The 19,566-nt window shown below is 44.9% G+C and overlaps 1 pseudogene; it reads left to right on the top strand.

The window, feature by feature from the left end:
* LOC132870857 (CMP-N-acetylneuraminate-beta-galactosamide-alpha-2,3-sialyltransferase 1-like) overlaps positions 1–19,566 on the top strand; it is an 82,344-nt pseudogene that overhangs the window by 32,203 nt on the left and 30,575 nt on the right.

The raw sequence follows: 19,566 nt of genomic DNA, 5'->3' as shown, positions 1-19,566 counted from the left end.
GCCACCTCAGCTGATTCCTCTCGATGTGGAGGAGCAGCGGCTTTACTCCGAGCTCCTCCCAAGTGACTGTGCTTCTCACCCTATCTCTAAGGGAGTGCCCAGCCACCCTGCGAAGGAAAGCCATTTCGGCCACTTGTATCCGCGATCTTGTTCTTTCGGTCATTACCCAAAGCTCATGGCCATCAGTGAGAGTCGGAACGTAGATCGACCGGTAAATCGAGAGCTTCGCCTTTTGGCTCAGCTCTTTCTTCACCACGATGGACCGGTAAAGTGACCGCATCACTGCAGAGGCTGCACTGACCCGCCTGTCGATCTCACGCTCTATCCTTCCCTCACTCATGAACAAGATCCTGAGGTACTTAAACTCCTCCATTTGAGGCAGGACTTCTCCACCAACCTGGAGAGGGCAAGCCACCCTTTTCCAGTTGAGAACCATGGCCTCGGACTTGGAGGTGCTGATTCTCATCCCAGCCGCTTCACACTCGACTGCAAACTGTCCCAGTACATGCTGAAGGTCCTGGTTTGAAGAAGCCAACAGGACAACATCATCTGCAAAAAGCAGAAAGGAAATCCTGTGGTTCCCAAACAGGACTCCCTCTGGCCCCTGGCTGCACCTAGAAATTCTGTCCATAAAAATTATGAACAGAACCGGTGACATAGGGCAGCCCTGCCGGAGTCCAACATGCACTGGGAACAGGGCTGACATACTGCCAGCAATGCGAACCAGACTCCTGCTCCATTCATACAGGGATTGGACAGCCCTTAGCATAAAGCCCCAAACCCCATACTCCCGAAGCACCCCCCACAGAATACCACAAGGGACATGGTCGAATGCCTTCTCCAGATCCACAAAGCACATGTGGACTGGTTGGGCAAACTCCCATGAACCCTCAAGCACCCTATGAAGGGTATAGAGCTGGTCCAGTGTTCCATGACCAGGACGAAAACCACATTGTTCCTCCTGGATCTGAGGTTCGACTATTGGCTGAATTCTCCTCTCCAGTACCCTGGAGTAAACCTTCCCGGGGAGGCTGAGAAGTGTGATTCCCCTATAATTGAAGCACTCTCTCCGGTCCCCTTTCTTAAAAACAGGGACCACCATCCTGGTCTGCCAGTCCAGAAGCACTGTCCCTGACAGCTATGCAATGCTGCCGAGGCATGTCAGCCAAGACAGCCCCACAACATCCAGAGACTTGAGATACTGAGGGCGGATCTCATCCAGCCCCGGTGCCTTGCCACTGAGCAGCTTGCAAACCACCTCAGTGACTTCGGCTTGGGTAATGGACGAGTCCACCTCTGAGTCATCTGCCTCCGCTTCCTCAATGGAAGATGTGACGGTGGGATTGAGGAGCTCCTCGAAGTATTCCTTCCACCACCCGACAATGTCCCCAGTCGAGGTCAACAGCCCCCACCTGCACTTTAAACAGTGTTGGCAGAGTACTGCTTCCCCCTCCTGAGGCACTGGACAGTTTGCCAGAATTTCTTCGAGGCCGACCGATAGTCCTCCTCCATGGCCTCACCGAACTCCTCCAATTTCCAAGTTTTTGCCTCCGCAACTGCCCGAGCTGTGGCACGCCTGGCCTGCCGATACCCGTCAGCTGCTTCAGGAGTCCTGGAAGCCAACATTGCCCAATAGGACTCCTTCTTCAGCTTGACGGCATCCCTTACTTCCGGTGTCCACCACCGGGTTTGGGGATTGCCACCATGACAGGCACTGGAGACCTTGCGGCCACAGCTCTGAACAGCAGCATCTACAATGGAGGTAGAGAACATGGTCCACTCAGACTCAATGTCCCCCACCTCCCTCGGAAGCTGGAAGAAGCTCTACCGGAGGTGGGAGTTAAAGAATTCCCCGATAGAGTGCTTGGCCAGACGTTCCCAGCAGACTCTCACCATACATTTGGGCCTGCCAGGTCTGTCCGGCTTCCTCCTCTGCTATAAGCAACCCCACACCAGCCTGTTGCCACTCACCATGGGTGACTCCAAAGAAGTGGAGAGTCCAGCCTCTCTTGAGGAGCTGGGTTCCGGAGCCCAAGCTGTGCGTGGAGGTAAGGCCAACTATCTCTAGCCGGTACCTCTCAACCTCCCGCACAAGCTCAGGCTCTTTCCCCCCAGCGAAGTGACATTCCATGTCCCAACAGCTAGCCACTGTGTTTGGGGATCAGGTCATCGAGGCCCCTGCCTTCGACTGCCGCCCAATCCACACTGCACCGGCCCCCTATGGCTACCTCTGTGGGTGGTGAACCCACAGGAGGTCGGGCCCACATCACCGCTTTGGGTAGAGCCCGGCCGGGCTCCGTGGGCAAAGGCCCGGCCACCAGGCACTCGCATACAAGCCCCAACCCCTGGTGCTGGCTCCAGGGTGGGGCCCTGGCTGCGGTATACCAGGCGACATCACTGTCCTTGTTCTTTTAATATCCATAAGGGGTTTGGTGAACTGCTCTTGGTCTAGGACCTGTCTGCCTTAGGAGACCCTAACAGGGGCATAATGCCCCCGACAACATAGCTCCTAGGATCATTCAAGCACACAAACCCCTCCACCACAATAAGGTGGCAGTTCTAGGAGGGGTATATATATATATATCTCATCTCATCATCATATATATATCAGAGGGGTATATATATATATCTCATCTCATCTCATTATCTCTAGCCGCTTTATCCTTCTACAGGGTCGCAGGCAAGCTGGAGCCTATCCCAGCTGACTACGGGCGAAAGGCGGGGTACACCCTGGACAAGTCGCCAGGTCATCACAGGGCTGACACATAGACACAGACAACCATTCACACTCACATTCACACCTACGCTCAATTTAGAGTCACCAGTTAACCTAACCTGCATGTCTTTGGACTGTGGGGGAAACCGGAGCACCCGGAGGAAACCCACACGGACACGGGGAGAACATGCAAACTCCACACAGAAAGGCCCTCGCCGGCCCCGGGGCTCGAACCCAGGACCTTCTTGCTGTGAGGCGACAGTGCTAACCACTACACCACCGTGCCGCCATATATATATATATATATATATATAATCAGTGCCTTCCATGATCATTGTCCCCCTTTGTAAAGACTAGAAAAAAATCCACCTTTTGTTGAAGTCACTTCATCTCAGACACAAAAAAAGAGAAATCCAACATTTAACTGAAACAAATTTATTCAAAGAGAAATAAGTCCCTCATCAAGAAATAACTATTTTCACGAAAAACACATGCCATTTTATTTGAAACCCTGGAAATTATAATGAACACAATGTAACTGAATCATATTTCCCATTTAAATTGTCCATTTTTGAGTTGATTGGTGTGTGAAGGAACTTTCAAGATAATTTTGGAGGGCAGGGTGTGTGTGTGTGTGTGTGTGCGCGCGCGCATGCACGCAGCACTGGTTTCTCTGGTTTTACTATTTATAGGTATGTGTTTGAGCAACATGAGTTTATTCCATAAACTACTGACAACATTTCCCCCAAATTCCACATAAACATATTGTCACTTAGAGCACTTAGTTGCAGAAAATGAAAACTGGTCAAAATAACAAGAAAGATTAAGTGTTTTCAAACCTTGAATAATGCATAGAAATCAATATAATATTCAATTTTAAACAACACAGTACTAATGTTTGATCTTTGGATGAGTTCAGAAATCAAAATTTGGTAGAATACCCTGACATTTAATCACAGCTTTCATGCATCTTGGTATGTTCTCCACCAGTTTTTCACATTGCTATTGGGTGCAAAAATTCAATCAGCTCAGCTTTTTTTGTTGGTTAGTGAACATCCATCTTCCTCTTGATCACATTCCAGAGGTTTTCAATGGGGTTCAGGTCTGGAGGTTGGGCTAGCCAGGACAGTGTCTTGATCTTGTGGTCCTCCATCTATGCCTTGATTGACCTGGCTGTGTGGCACGGAGCATGGTCCTGCTGGAAAACCCAATCCTCAGGTTTAGGGAACATTGTCAGAGCAGAAGAAAGCAAGTTTTCTTTCAGGATAAGCTAATACATGGATTGCTTCATATGTCCTTCACAAACAAAAATCGGCCCCATTCCAGCCTTGCTGAAGCACCCCCAGATCATCACTGATCCTCCACCAAATTTCACAATGGGTGCATGACATGGCAGCTTGTAAGCCTCTCCAGGTCTCCGTCTAACCAACAGATGACCAGGTGATGGGGAAAGGCTGAAAATTGGACTCATCAGAGAAGATGACCTTACTCCAGTCCTCCACGATCTAATCCTTATGGTCTTTAGCCAACCTCAGCCTGGCTCTTCTTTGCTTCACATTGATGAAGGGCTTTTTTTCAGCTTTGCATGACTTCTACCCCGCCCAGATCAGCCTGTTTCAAACCATCCATGCACTTAACCCCAGCTACCAGATGACTGGGTCTGATAATCTCCAAAATGGATGTGTCAGCATTCACTTTTTCAGCACTTTGTGTGAGAGTAGCTCTTCTGTAGGATTGGACCATATGGGCTAGCTTTCGTACCCCATGCAAATCAATGAGCCTTGGACACCCATGACTCTGTTGCCAGTTCACTGGTTGTCCTTCATTGGACCACTTTTGGTAGGTATTAACCACTGCATAGCGGCAACACCCCACAAGATGTGCTATTTTGGAGATACTCATACCCAGTCATCTAGCCATCACAATTTGGCTCTTGTCAAAGTCACTCAGATCCTTATGTTTGCCCATTATTCCTGCTTCCAACACATCAACTTTGAGAACTGACAGTTCTCTTCCTACCTAATAAACCCCACCGCTTGACAGGTACCACTGTAACAGCATAATCAATGTAATTCACTTTAACTGTCAGTGTTTTTTTTTAATGGCTGATCAATGTATATAAACCTGATTATACAATAACCTACTGTAGACTTCAGTGCGGGTGGGTGGAGCACAGAAGGACAGCAGGCCAGAACTGAGTTCCAAAAACTCTTTATTTTTGCACTTTTCAGTGACACACGTACACTCTCCCAGCCACACGCGCGCGCGCGCGCGCGCGCGCACACACACACACACACACACACACACACACACATAAGACATCTGGTTCGGGAGAGAGCTCCCTTCCTCTGCCCTCTCTCTCCTTATATAGGGCGTGGTTGCTGGGAAGACACACAAACACAGGTTAATTCACATCAGGTGTAGTGATTCTGCCACTTACCTTCCCTGACTCCGCCCTCCAGTCACAGACTGACACTTAACCACGCCCGCACTGTTAGGACTGGGACTGTTTTGGCCTCTAGAGGCCGCTGTTATTTCCATCTTGTCATGTTTGTTTTGGCCTCTAGAGGCCGCCACTGTGTTTTTGTGTTTGTCTTCATTGCCTGTTTCCTGCCCCGCCCTGTTCCTTAATTAGTGTGTGTATAAATACCCCTCTGTTTGTTCCCTTGTCACGGAGTCTTTTTCCTATGCTATGCCTGTTAGTGCTAGTTCCCTCTGTTCCATGTTCCTTGCCTGTGTCTTTGTGGTTTTTGTACTTTGCTTTCTTTTTGGACCTTTTTGAATTTTGTTTGTACCATTTTTGAGATCTTCTGAGCGTTTGCATTTTTGCCTTTTCTTTTCTTATTTTTGGACTTTGAACTTTTGGATATTTTTTATTTTCCCTTTATCTTCTGAGCTTTTGGATTACTTTTGTTTTTTGCCATGGATTGTACATATTGTAAATAAACTTTTTGATACTTTTCTACTTCCGCCTCACGCCTCTGCACTTGAGTCATCCCCCTGGTGGCCTAGTGGGGGTTTGCTGGATTATCACACCAACGACCCTGGTTCGAATCCCAGCAAAACCCTCACACCCACCTACAAGTAAAGCAACTGCACCCAAGGAGACAGTGACGATTTCATTGGTCAATATCTGTGATCATGTGATATAACAACCACCAACATTCAATTGAAAAACAAACTGAAATATTGAAGGGGGGGATTAGAATAAACTGGTTGCATAAGTGTGGACACCCTTTTATAATTGGTCATGTGACTGTGCTCAGGATTATCCAATCACATTCAAACTAACGTTCAAAAGTAATTATCCTACATCTGTCATTAATGAAGTGATTGTGATTAAACCCAAATAAATATCAGCTATTTCTCTAAAACATTTTTGACATCTTCTTGGTTTCTTTCAACTGCTGAATCCATGAAAGCATTAGATGTACCATGGAACACTGTGAAGGCAAGCAAAAACTTGAGAAAATAAGACACCACAGTGACTGTATGGTGAAAAGGACTTCTTTCCAAATTTGTTGAAAAGACAAACAAAATCATAGGGACACTGCCAAAAGACCTATGGCAAATTAAAGAAACTGTGGGAATATCTGGCAAATACTGGTCACTCCTAGTCTGGTTAACACCAGACCATATCACAAGTGAAATATGGTCTGGAATCCGCCTATTGAATTTCTCGTCGGGGAGGTGTGGTTTACGATTGTCAACGGCCGTTTATTGGACGTTGCGAATGTCTATCATTTGGCGTATACGTAGCCCATGGCCAATCATGGCAGTTGTACCCGGTGACGTAGTTAGAGCGACGAAGAAGACGAAGAGGCAAAGAAAGACTGTAATGCCAAATGCTGTTCTTTTTTTAAAACAAACTTTCGCTCTAAACTATTCAGAACAATGTCTAAAGCTTGATCGAAAGTTTGGTTCGTATCGCTCGCCACCATGTTAAATGTGATCCATAAACAGTCCCAAATAAACTACAAACTTCCGTTTGTCGAGTAGTACACATCAACGTCTTTCCACCCCTCCCCACTGTCTGATTGGCTCCCTAACTCAGGCGAGCCTATAGACCATAGTTTCCATGCTGTCTTTACAGATCGGAACGATTGTGCAAAGCAGCATGGGATTTCCCAGGCTAGGTCACTCCCAGTCTAGGGTCAGATAGCACAACATACCATAAATGTAAAGGCAAGGGTTATGTGAGATGTATCTGGCTGAAATATTTGGTATCCTAAGACAATGAGATTTGTTCTCATCCAATGAGATCAAGGTATATATTTTCTTTCTTTCTTTCTTTCTTTCTTTCTTTCTTTCTTTTTGACAAAACCATACCTATGCTGAAGCATGGTGGTGTTGGCACCATAGTATGGGGTTGCTGCTCTGCAGCTGAGACTGGGCCTCTAGTCATAGTAAAGAGAATCATCAATATCTCAAAATACCAATTTATTTTGGCACAAAACCTGCAGGCCTCATGATGGCTGAAGATGAAGGTGTACCTTCCAGCATGAAACACAAACCCAAGTGTAAGAGAGTGTGTCAGGGAACAAATCCTTGACATTTGATTTATATTGTTGGTTAAATGATGAACTCCTCAGCCAATTTCTTGTGATCAATGTGGTATAGTAGTGTTTGATAAATAATTCATTCTCATCTCTAGCCGCTTTATCCTGTTCTACAGGGTCGCAGGCAAGCTGGAGCCTATCCCAGCTGACTACGGGCGAAAGGCGGGGTACACCCTGGACAAGTTGCCAGGTCATCACAGGGCTGACACATAGACACAGACAACCATTCACACTCACATTCACACCTACGGTCAATTTAGAGTCACCAGTTAACCTAACCTGCATGTCTTTGGACTGTGGGGGAAACCGGAGCACCCGGAGGAAACCCACGCGGACAACATGCAAACTACGCACAGAAAGGCCCTCGCCGGCCCCGGGGCTCGAACCCAGGACCTTCTTGCTGTGAGGCGACAGCGCTAACCACTATACCACCGTGCCGCCCATAAATAATTCAATATGTAATTATTTATAAAAAATATCATAAATACTACTTAACCATTCTTCTTTCTCTCCACCTTTTCCCACTTCTATGTGGGGTCGGCATTTCTGACAAGTCTCCTCCACTCGCTCCTATGCTGCACTTCCTCCCCTGTAAGTCCTTTTCTTCTTAAATCTTCCCTCACACTGTCCATTCATCTTCTTTTCGATCTTCCACGAGTTCACCTTCCCTGCACTTCCATTTCCATCACCCTCCTTCCAACGTGCTCCTCCTCCCTTCTCATTATATGACCATACCACTGGAGTCTCTTCTCTTGCACTTTCTTGGAAGCTTCCATCACCTTAATAGTTCCTCTTATTCTTTCATTCATTTCATTTCAGCCCATCTTCATTATTCTTAACATTCTCATCTCAGCCACATCTAATCTTTTCTCTTGTGTCTTCTTTGTAGCCCATGTTTCTGCTCCATATAGCAGTGCTGGTCTTACGACTGTCTTATAAATCTTACCCTTGGTCCCTATATTTATTTTTCTGTCGCATAATACTCCTGATGTCTTTTTTCCAATTCCTCCAACCTGCCTGGATTCTCTGTGTTATTTCGGCATCTAACTCTCCATCACTTGCCACAGTGGATCCCATGTATTTAAAGCTCTCCACTCTTTTCAAGGACTCCCCTTGGATACTAACCTCACCCTCACTTCCATCACAGAAACTCAGGTATTCAGTTTTCTTCCTGCTGATCTTTAACCCTCTCTCTTCTAAAGCCCTCCTTCAAAGCTCCAATTTCCTTCCAACTTCCAATCCGTTTGTGCAGCATATCACAATGTCATCAGCAAACGGCATGCACCAGGGAGATGGGTCCCTTATTCCCTCAGAGATGACATCCATTATTAAGTTGAAAAGATAGGGACTTAGAGAAAACCCTGATGCAGGCCCATTTGAACAGTAGTCCATCCAGTCAAGCCCACACTGCTCCTTACCCGAGTTCTAGCGCCCAAGTACATATCTTGTATTAAGCGCACATACTTTTCTGGCCCACCTTTAATCCTCATGCACCTCCATAATGCTTGTCAAGGAACTTTATCATATGCCTTTTCTTGGTCAATGAATGCCAGGTGCAAGCCCTTTCTCGATGTTTTTCCATTAGCTGCCTCATTGAGAAAACTGCATCCATGGTTCCCCTACCTGGCATAAAACCAAACTGTTCATCGCCTATTGATGTTTCTACCCTAAGCCTCATCTCATCTCATCTCATCTCATCTCATCTCATTATCTCTAGCCGCTTTATCCTTCTACAGGGTCGCAGGCAAGCTGGAGCCTATCCCAGCTGACTACGGGCGAAAGGCGGGGTACACCCTGGACAAGTCGCCAGGTCATCACAGGGCTACCCTAAGCCTTTTCTCGATTAACCTTTCCCAGATCTTCATTGTATGCAATATCAATCTTATACCTCTGTAATTGGCACAGTCCTGGATGTCTCCCTTCTCCTTGTAGATAGATAACACTATCTCTCCATTCATTTGGCATTTTTTCTTCCTGATAGATCTTTCGCATCAGGTCCCACAGCATATCCACTCCCTCTTCCCCCAAACTCCCATACTTCCACTGGAAAACCATCTGGCCCACTTGCTTTTCCATTTTTCATCTTTTTTAATGCCTTCTCCACCTCATCCCTACTTATATCTGTGGTTAAACCCTGTTTGGGGACTCTGTCCCCAAAAACTGTCCTAGGATTCTCCTCATTAAGCAAATTCTCATAATATGTCTTCCATCTTTCCTTGATCTTATCGTCATTGTTTAGCACCATTCCTTGGTCATCCTTAACTTGCTTTACATGAGTAAAATCCCTTGACGCTTTGTCCTGAGCCTTTGCAATCCTGTACAACTTCCTTTCTCTTTCTGGTATTTCCAATTCTTCTTCCACCTCTTTCCACACCTTTGCTTTGGCTACAGCCACTGCCTTTTTGCCCTTTTCTTTGCTTGTTTAAACTCTTCTCTATCTACTTGTGATCCAGATAGCTCCCATTTTCTTTTTTGCCTTCTTATCTTTCACCACTTCTTGCACTTCATTCCACCACCAAGCTTCTTTATCTTCCAGAGGTCCCTTTCCCAATGTTTTGCTTAGTACCTCCTCACTCACTTCTTTAATCGCTCTACTATTTTCCTCCCACCACTGCTGGACTCCAGTGTATTGTCACGTTCTTTCCAACACTTTGTCTTTAAACTCTCTCTTAAGCTCTCTATCTTTCAACTGCCACCACTTCATCTTTAGTTCCATTTGCCTCCATTTACTTCTCCTGGCCACTCTCCACTCTATGTGCACCACCACCACCTTGTGCTGTGCCGCCACCCACTCCCCATTTATGACCTTGCAGTTTCTCACCTCTTTCAGATGTTGCCTTCTACATGTAGTGGGATGAATGGGTGGAGCTCCTGGTAATGGCGATCATGGGCCAATGGGTATGCTGGGAGCTTATATATAAGGATATGGAGATCTGGCCCAGGAAAAAAATGCCTTCGTTTCCTGGTCCTACCTTGGCTCCCCGTATACCCGTTTCTGCCTGATCGCCGGTAAGATTTCCTGTTTGTTTGATGTGCGTTGTTTGTCGTGGCTTATTCCTCTCGTTGTGGGTAATGTTTTACTTTCTGCAGCTTCCGTTGGTGAGCTACGCTAATACCTTGCTGCACGTTTGAGTCTGTATATCCTGTACCGGTAGGTTCCCGTTCAGTTTATTTATGTTGGCAGCTTGTTCCATGTTTATTGTAACCGAGAAACTTTCTGCAGTATTAAAGAATTGTGACTGAACCTGTGGAATTCAGCGTTGCAAGCAACTTGATACTGCTCCCCCAGCATGTAGCTTGATAGAGCATTGGAATGAATTTGTTGTTTCACTTATTTTTTTTATTAACGTGATATTTTATGATGCATTTTAGGAATCGTGGGCATACGCGACATTCATTGGGGTGCCTTCTGCTGTTTTGCTTGGACCTGATTTTGTGTGATTGGCCTGACGGCGAACAGAGTTTTTGCTGTATGTCAGCTGCAATTGTGTGGCGTTGCTGTTCTGTTCGCGTTGTGTGTGATTGTCTGTGAGAAAGTGTCTGTATTTGTAATTTATCTTTGTTTGTTATATTTTGTTTTCTGTTGGCCTACTTTGTGTGGGGTAATTGTTTTGTGTGTTTTCTTTTCCTTTGTGAACTGGTGCGAGGATTTCTGACAACTACAGTGGATCACCAGTATACACTTTTTGTTAGTTGTTTGTTTTTGTTTTGGGTTGCTTTGTTTGAATTAATTTTGTGTCAATTTAGTTTAACTTGTATTTTATTTTGTTTGATTTATACCAATTGTGTTGAGTAGGTATGTATGTGTTTTTGGGTGTGTTTGTTAATTGTGTCCACCTCCAGTTATATTAATTTTCTTTTTAGTGTGCTGTGGTTACGTGTGATTAGGTTGGATATATTTTTTTTGCTGTGGGTGTGTTCACGTGTGAGTGGGTGTTTTATTCCTGGGACTTTTCCTAGGCCAAAGACTTGCCCTTTTCGTGGGTAAGTCCCCAGCCAAGACATTTCTTTTTTTTTCTTTTCTTCTTCCCTCTTCATTTGAGGTGGTACATACAATTGTGTGGTTGTTATTGCTGAGTTTGTGTTTCATAAATATATATTTTTATACTTTTTCAATAAACTGAATTTCATGGATGGAAACACGTTTCTTGTCTTGCGGGTACAACGAACCTGTGTGCTATAGAACAGTCTATGGGTAATAACTGAGACACCTGTTAAGGTGATACTGGTCTAGGTAAATTCCCTAGTGGTGTAGTTGGAATATTACAATCCCCCCGCTCCTTTTGGCTGCATACACATTAGAAAGCCTATTTGACTTTCCCTCTCACCACTCTTTTAGGTCACATACCAGTTCTCTTCTTTCTGGAAGAAAGTGTTGCATATCGCCAGATCAAAGGACATAGCGTAATCAATCACTCTCTCCCCTTCGTCATTCATGTCTCCGATTCCCCACCCTCCATACGCTCTCTCAACCACTCCTCTCCCTATGCCCACATGTCCATTTAGATTGGCCCCCAGGATCAACCTCCCCTCTGGCATCATATCAGTCTTCAGATCCATCTGCTCCCAAAAGGCTTCTTTCTCTTCTTCCTCACAGCCAATTTGGGATGCATATGCACACAGGATGTTCACAGTCTCCTCAAGACTAAGTCAAATGCTCATCACCCTATCACTCCTTCTGCTAATTCTGACTATGCTATCTTTGAGATATGTTGATATCACAATCCCCACTCCATTCCTTCCCTGCTGGTTTGCTCCACTGAAATGTAGCTTATAGCCACTTCCCAGTTCCTTTGCCTTGTTTCCTTTTCATCATGTTTCCTGGATGCATAGCATGTCGATCTTTCTTCTTTCCATCAAACCAACCACTTCTTGACTTCTTCCAGTTATCGAGCTAACATTCAGCATTCCCACTCTCACTTGGAGTAACTTCTTTAGCCGGTCATGTCCTTGGACCAGTAGCCCTTGCTCATTTCTCACAGTGGTCAAGTGAGGCCCCTGCGCATTGCCTGTGGGGTACACCCTAGCATTTTCCGAGGCTGTGTTTGGTTGACTTGTCATATCTAGGTTCTGGTGGGATTTTACGGCCAGATGCCCTTCCTGACACCAACTCCTTTTAGTCGCCTTTTATGACACTTAGAGAATACATTAGGCCTATTCTTACACCAGAGCCTACAGGATGAAATACGACTTAACCATGATGAAGAATAAATACATGTACGGTACAGTATTGTTCAAAACTGAAGTCCAAACTGGACCTTTCTATGGAAATGAGGTTTAGTGTGTATGTAAAGCAGTGTTTTTTTTTTATATTTGTGGAGGATACTAATACATATTTTACAGTGGTGCTTGAAAGTTTGTGAACCCTTTAGAATTTTCTATATTTCTGCATAAATATGATCTAAAACATCATCGGGTTTTCACACAAGTCCTAAAAGTAGATAAAGAGAACCCAGTTATATAAATGAGACAAAAATATTATACTTGGTCATTTATTTATTGAGGAAAATGATCCAATATTACATATCTGTGAGTGGCAAAAGTATGTGAACCTTTGCTTTCAGTATCTGGTGTGACCCCCTTATGCAGCAATAACTGCAACTAAACATTTCCGGTAACTGTTGATCAGTCCTGCACACCAGCTTGGAGGAATTTTAGCCCATTCCTCCATATAGAACAGCTTCAACTCTGGGATGTTGGTGGATTTCCTCACATGAACTGATCGCTTCAGGTCCTTCCACAACATTTCGATTGGATTAAGGTCAGGACTTTGACTTGGCCATTCCAAAACATTAACTTTATTCTTCTTTAACCATTCTTTGGTAGAACGACTTGTGCGCTTAGGGTTGTTGTCTTGCTGCATGACCCACCTTCTCTTGAGATTCAGTTCATGGACAGATGTCCTGACATCTTCCTTTAGAATTTGCTGGTATAATTCAGAATTTATTGTTCCATCAATGATGGCAAGCCATCCTGGCCCAGATGCAGCAAAACAGGCCCAAACCATGATACTACCACCACCATGTTTCACAGATGGGATAAGGTTCTTATGCTGGAATGCAGTGTTTTCATTTCTCCAAGCATAATGCTTCTCTTTTAAACCTAAAAGTTCTATTTTGGTCTGATCTGTCCACAAAACATTCTTCCAGTGGCCTTCTGGCTTGTCCACATGAACTTTAGCAAACTGCAGACGAGCAGCAATGTTCTTTTTGGAGAGCAGTGGCTTTCTCCTTGTAAACCTGCCATGCACACCATTGTTGTTCAGTGTTCTCCTGATGGTGGACTCATGAACATTAACATTAGCCAATGTGAAAGAGGCCTTCAATTGCTTACCCTGGGGTCCTTTGTGACCTCACCGACTATTACATGCCTTGCTCTTGGAGTGATCTTTGTTGGTCGACCACTCCTGGGGAGGCTAACAATGGCCTTGAATTTCCTCCATTTGTACACAATCTGTCTGACTGTGGATTGGTGGAGTCCAAACTCTTTAGAGATGGTTTTGTAACCTTTTCCAGCCTGATGAGCATCAACAACGCTTTTTCTGAGGTCCTCAGAAATCTCCTTTGTTCGTGCCATGATACACTTCCACAAACATGTGTTGTGAAGATCAGGCTTTGATAGATCCCTGTTCTTTAAGTAAAACAGGGTGTCCACTCACACCTGATTGTCATCCCATTGATTGAAAACACCTGACTCTAATTTCACCTTCAAATTAACTGCTAATCCTAGGGGTTCACATACTTTTGCCACTCACAGATATGTAATATTGGATCATTTTCCTCAATAAATAAATGATCAAGTATAATATTTTTGTCTCATTTGTTTAACTGGGTTCTCGTTATCTACTTTTAGGACTTGTTTGAAAATTGATTTTGAGAATGCAGGCACTTACAGATGTATGCGCAGAGGAAGACAGGTTGCTGAAGGTCAACAAAGCCAAATCGAAGGACTAGAATTGGTGTCGGTAAACTAGCGAGGGTCGGGCGATCAGCGAACAAAGTAATGTGGTAAAGACAAAGAGCAAGAAACGACAAGAAAGTAGCAAGGGTCAGAAATGTAATAGGCAGTCAGAAAAGATACAAGGCTTGGTATGAACTGAGAGCAGAACGATACTTTGCAAAGGTGTGCTTGTGAAGGGAGCTTATATGGAGGGGCAGGTGATTGAGGAAATGGAAGCCAGCTGTGATTCAGTAGGTGGGCGACAGAGGGCACTGTGTGTTCTGGGAATTGTAGTTCAGAGGGTCAATGTTTGTAGTTTGCTGATTCTCAGTGGTTTTAATCAGTGCGTTTACATGCACATAAAGAAAAGCGAATTTCTGCCGTTGCTCGATTGAAATCGAAGTTCTAAATGGCATGGAAACACCTTAGCTAGGCTGAAATTGAATAGAACTTGATTCCTTGCAATCAAGCTACATGACCTAGATTATGTGATTTTTGCCGAGCTACTTAGTGCATCCCTATCGAGATACGTAATCGAGCTGCTTACTTCAGCACTGCCCCTTCCGGAAGTGACGAGTGATGAGACCACAAGCGGGAAACACAACACCCTCGGTCGGCATGACACTTCACCTTAGCCGCCACTTTATTAGGAACACTTGTGTCTGGGCATGTACGCACCCATTTCCAATTAGTTGGTAAGTTATTAGCAGGCTAACAGTTAATATGTTCACCATTACAGATCAACTTCAACTTAGTGGCCATTTTATTAGGAACACTTCTGTTCGTACATACAAACTGCAAACACTTCTTGTGAACACAGAACTGATAACTTTGTTTATACTCACAGTGTTGCCAGATTGGGCGGTTTTAAGTGCATTTTGGCAGGTTTTGAACATATTTTGGGCTGGAAAACATCAGCAGTATCTGGCAACGCTGCTCTTGAATACCTCTTCTTCATGACAACCGGAAGTGTACCAACACGATGGGAAGTGTAACGTCACCTGTGGCTCGGGTGCACAATGCACCTCACACAATAGCTCGATTTCCTTGTGTGCATGTAGGATTGGATTTCTCTGGCACCCCTGCTGGGACCCACAGCTCAATTACCGACAGCAGCTCAATTTGGATGCGCATGTAAACGTACTGAGTGACACTGATGATGTTTTAGGTCATATTAATGCAGAAATATAGAAAATTCTAAAGGGTTCACAAACTTTCAAGCACCACTGTATATCATATTAAAACACAATTCATTCATTGAAAGAAAACAAACTTGAACATGTCATTTTTCTTTTGTTTTTTAATTATAACTCTTTGTTTACAGGATGACAAAAGACAAAGGAACTTCTTTGTTGTTTTTAGTGAAATGATGCATTGTTCTTGAATTCTACTACAGTACAGAGGATTAAAAAAAAGCTTGCTATATCCATGCAAATACTAGAACAGTACACTCTTTTTTTATATTTTGTCAGACTCTACAACCATACCATAAAGTGAAATACAGAGATGTTGTGGAGCCTCTGTTCTTACACTTCCCTGATAAGGAGCACTACAATGATGCTGGTCCTGACCGCTGCAGAACCTGTGCTGTGGTGGGCAACTCGGACAACCTGATCGGATCCCATTATGGTCATATAATAGATTCTCATGACTTCATTATCAGGTGCTCATCAATTCAAGTCAATTTTATATTCTATATCAACAGTTGATAACTTCAACAAAATAGACTTCATGTTCAAACTATCATGAATTTCCTGATTACACAGTTGTACTTTGTGACTCTATAGGACACAGTTATAGAAGCGAGTTATTTATAATCACGCTATCTATTATCACCCAGATAAGGATGGGTTCCCTTTTGAGTCTGGTTCCTCTAAAGGTTTCTTCCTCTTGTTGTCTGAAAGAGTGTTTCCTTGGCACCATCACCTCAGGCTTGCTCATCAGGGATAAATAAATTTATTAGGGATAAAAATAGCTCATATGTCATTATCTCCACTTTGATAAACAGAAAGACCATTATTTTTTGTACATACAGATGTAAAACCTTGACAAAATGTAATATTGTGACATAGGATGAATCGGGGTCCCACTATAGGCTATGAGAGGGATGTGGGATCAAAGACCACACACCGAGCCATGTACCCTGAGAGTGCTATGGACTTGGACAACTCCACCCATCTGGTGCTGCTGCCATTTAAAGTTTTGGACATGGAGTGGCTCATTAGTGTCTTCACCACTAAACACATTAGACAGTGAGAGCACACACTTGCTATGATGTGAAACTAATCTGTACATCATACTACACAAGCAGGTTCTTGTTTAAATGTGATGTCTTTTTTTGTTTTGTTGTTTTAGCACACATACAAATGTTAAACATACAATACAAGCAAACAAAGACAAGGTGAGTAAACATCTTTAATAATAACCCAATTAATGCTCTTCACATTACGAAATGACAACTGATTCCTTAAATGTTTAGAGCTACCCAACCCAGACTAAATGTCATGCTACTCAGCATAATTAAATACTGGGACAAGCTGATGATTATCTGGCCTGGGGTTACTTGGAAACTTATTTTTCCATGATAAGATGATGACATGCCTCTAGAATGATTCATGAAAGCAGCCAGTGATTTACTATGATTAGTGCTGCTTCAGTGTGTAGTGCATTAAAATATTCATATAAATGTTAAAAAAAAGATACATTTTCTTTTGACAACATCCTCCCTGGTTGTTGTTATAGGTGATGATCATGAGCCCTGAGTTCATGAGATATGTCTACAAGAACTGGTTAAGGGAACATGGGAGATATCCTTCCACTGGCTTCCTCATACTCATGTTGGCCCTGCATATTTGTGACCAGGTAAAACCACCATTTTGCCATAGTGTCTTCATGAGAGATCCCTGGACACCAAATGTTATATTTCATCAGCAAAAATAGTAAAATGAATATAGAAAACTATTTACAAGCCATACTGGAAATTGATATAATGCCTTGTCAAAAGGTACTGGCTAGGAGTGGGGTATAAATGAAGACAGGAAAATGGGGCAGCACAGTGATATTAGCAAGAACACAATGTTCTTCCAAAATTGATTGAGAATACAAGAAGGACTTATTAGGAATTCTTTCAAAACGTCTACAACAACATTAAAAGAGCTGTATAAATATCTGGAAAGTACTGGTCATTCCCTGCATGTGACAAAAATCTCTCATATTCTTCATATCTGGGTGAAAGCATACAGTATGCTAGTTATGCTAGCCAGTGGCTGTAATAGGTAATGCCATACAATGTTATACTAACCCTGAGTTATGACGAACTTTCTGTTGTATCAACTACATGCACTTAAAGCTTAGGCTTCACTTGTTAATGAGTCTGTGAAATAAGATGCTGCTTGAGTTCAAAGTACTTTATCTAAACAGTGTCTAATGGTTCTGACAATGTAATGGGGACATGTATGACCCTGACTGACGGTTTCCATGTATTTGGTTGACATTCAGTGTTGAAGACTTAATGACTTCTATGTGACTATGTAATAGTGACATGGTTAAATGAGTTTGGAGCAATTTAAATGAATCCCATGAAGTAAATGACCTGTTTAAATGCTTCATGAAGTCACTAAGTGTTATCAAATACAAATAGGAGAATAAAAGTTCTTCCTGTGAAGTGAACATCTGAAGAACGTGTGTGTCGTGTCTATTCTCGCCACAGGGAGAATCAGCACTTCCCTAGCCTGTCAGTTAGGGAGGCAACATTAACTCAAAACTGGGAATCCAGCTGTGCAAGCATGCTAAAGAAAAATCTCATCTCATCTTATCTCATATATATTGAATGATCCTAGGAGCTATGTTGTCGGGGGCATTATGCCCCTGTCAGGGTTTCCCAAGGCAGACAGGTCCTAGGTGACAGGCCAGACCAAGAGCAGTTCACCAAAAACCCCCTATGGAGAAAAAATCCAGGACCGTGACGTCGCCCGGTACGACGCAGCCGGGGCCCCACCCTGGAGCCAGGCCCGGGGTTGGGGCTCGTATGCGAGCGCTTGGTGGCCGGGCCTTTGCCCATGGGGCCCGGCCGGGCTCAGCCCGAAGAGGTGACGTGGGCCCGACCTCCTGTGGGTTCACCACCCACAGAGGTAGCAGTAGGGGTTTGGTGCAGTGTGGATTGGGTGGCAGTCGAAGGCAGGTGCCTCGACGACCTGATCCCTGGACACAGCGGCTGGCTGTTGGGACATGGAATGTCACTTCGCTGGGGGGGAAAGAGCCTGAGCTTGTGCGGGAGGTTGAGAGGTACCGGCTAGAGATAGTCGGGCTCACCTCCACGCACAGCTTGGGCTCTGGAACCCAGCTCCTCGAGAGGGGCTGGACTTTCCACTTCTCTGGAGTCGCCCGTGGTGAGCGGCAGCGGGCTGGTGTGGGCTTGCTTATAGCTCCCCAGCTCAGCCGCCATGTGTTGGAGTTTACCCCAGTGAACGAGAGGGTCGCCTCTCTGCGCCTTTGGATTGGGGAGAGGGCTCTTGCTGTTGTTGGTGCCTACAGGCCAAATAGCAGTATAGAGTATCCGGCCTTCTTGGAGTCCCTGGGAGAGGTACTGAGGGGTGCTCAGACTGGGGACTCCATTGTGCTACTGGGGGACTTCAATGCTCACGTGGGCGACGACAGTGACACCTGGAGGGGCATGGTTGGGAGGAACGGCCTCCCCGATCTGAACCCAAGTGGTGTTTTGTTATTGGACTTTTGTGCTAGTCACGGTTTGTCCATAACGAACACCATGTTCGAGCATAGGGGTGTCCATAAGTGCACGTGGCACCAGGACACCTTAGGTCGGAGGTCGATGATCGACTTTGTAGTCGTTTCATCTGATCTCCGGCCCTATGTCTTGGACACTCGGGTGAAGAGAGGGGCTGAGCTGTCAACTGATCACCACCTGGTGGTGAGTTGGATCCGCTGGCAGAGGAGGAAGCTGGACAGACCTGGCAGGCCCAAATGTATGGTGAGGGTCTCCTGGGAACGTCTGGCCAAGCACACTGTTGGGGAGGTCTTTAACTCTCACCTCCAGGAGAGCTTTTCCCAGCTTCTGAGGGAGGTGGGGGACATTTGAGTCTGAGTGGACCATGTTCTCTACCTCCATTGTGGACGAAGCTGTTCGGAGCTGTGGCCGCAGGGTCTCCGGTGCCTGTCGTGGCTGCAATCCCCGAACCCGGTGGTGGACACCAGAAGTAAGGGATGCCGTCAAGCTGAAGAAGGAGTCCTATCAGGCCATGTTGACCTCCGGGACTCCTGAGGCAGCCGACGGGTATCGGCAGGCCAGGCGTGCTGCAGCTCGGGCAGTTGTGGAGGCAAAAACTTGGAACTGGG

Source organism: Neoarius graeffei, chromosome 2 (genome assembly GCF_027579695.1).
Source record: "Neoarius graeffei isolate fNeoGra1 chromosome 2, fNeoGra1.pri, whole genome shotgun sequence".
Classification (NCBI taxonomy): domain Eukaryota; kingdom Metazoa; phylum Chordata; class Actinopteri; order Siluriformes; family Ariidae; genus Neoarius; species Neoarius graeffei.
The sequence above is the reverse complement of the archived record's forward strand: the minus strand, read 5'-3'. Positions and strand labels throughout refer to the sequence as shown.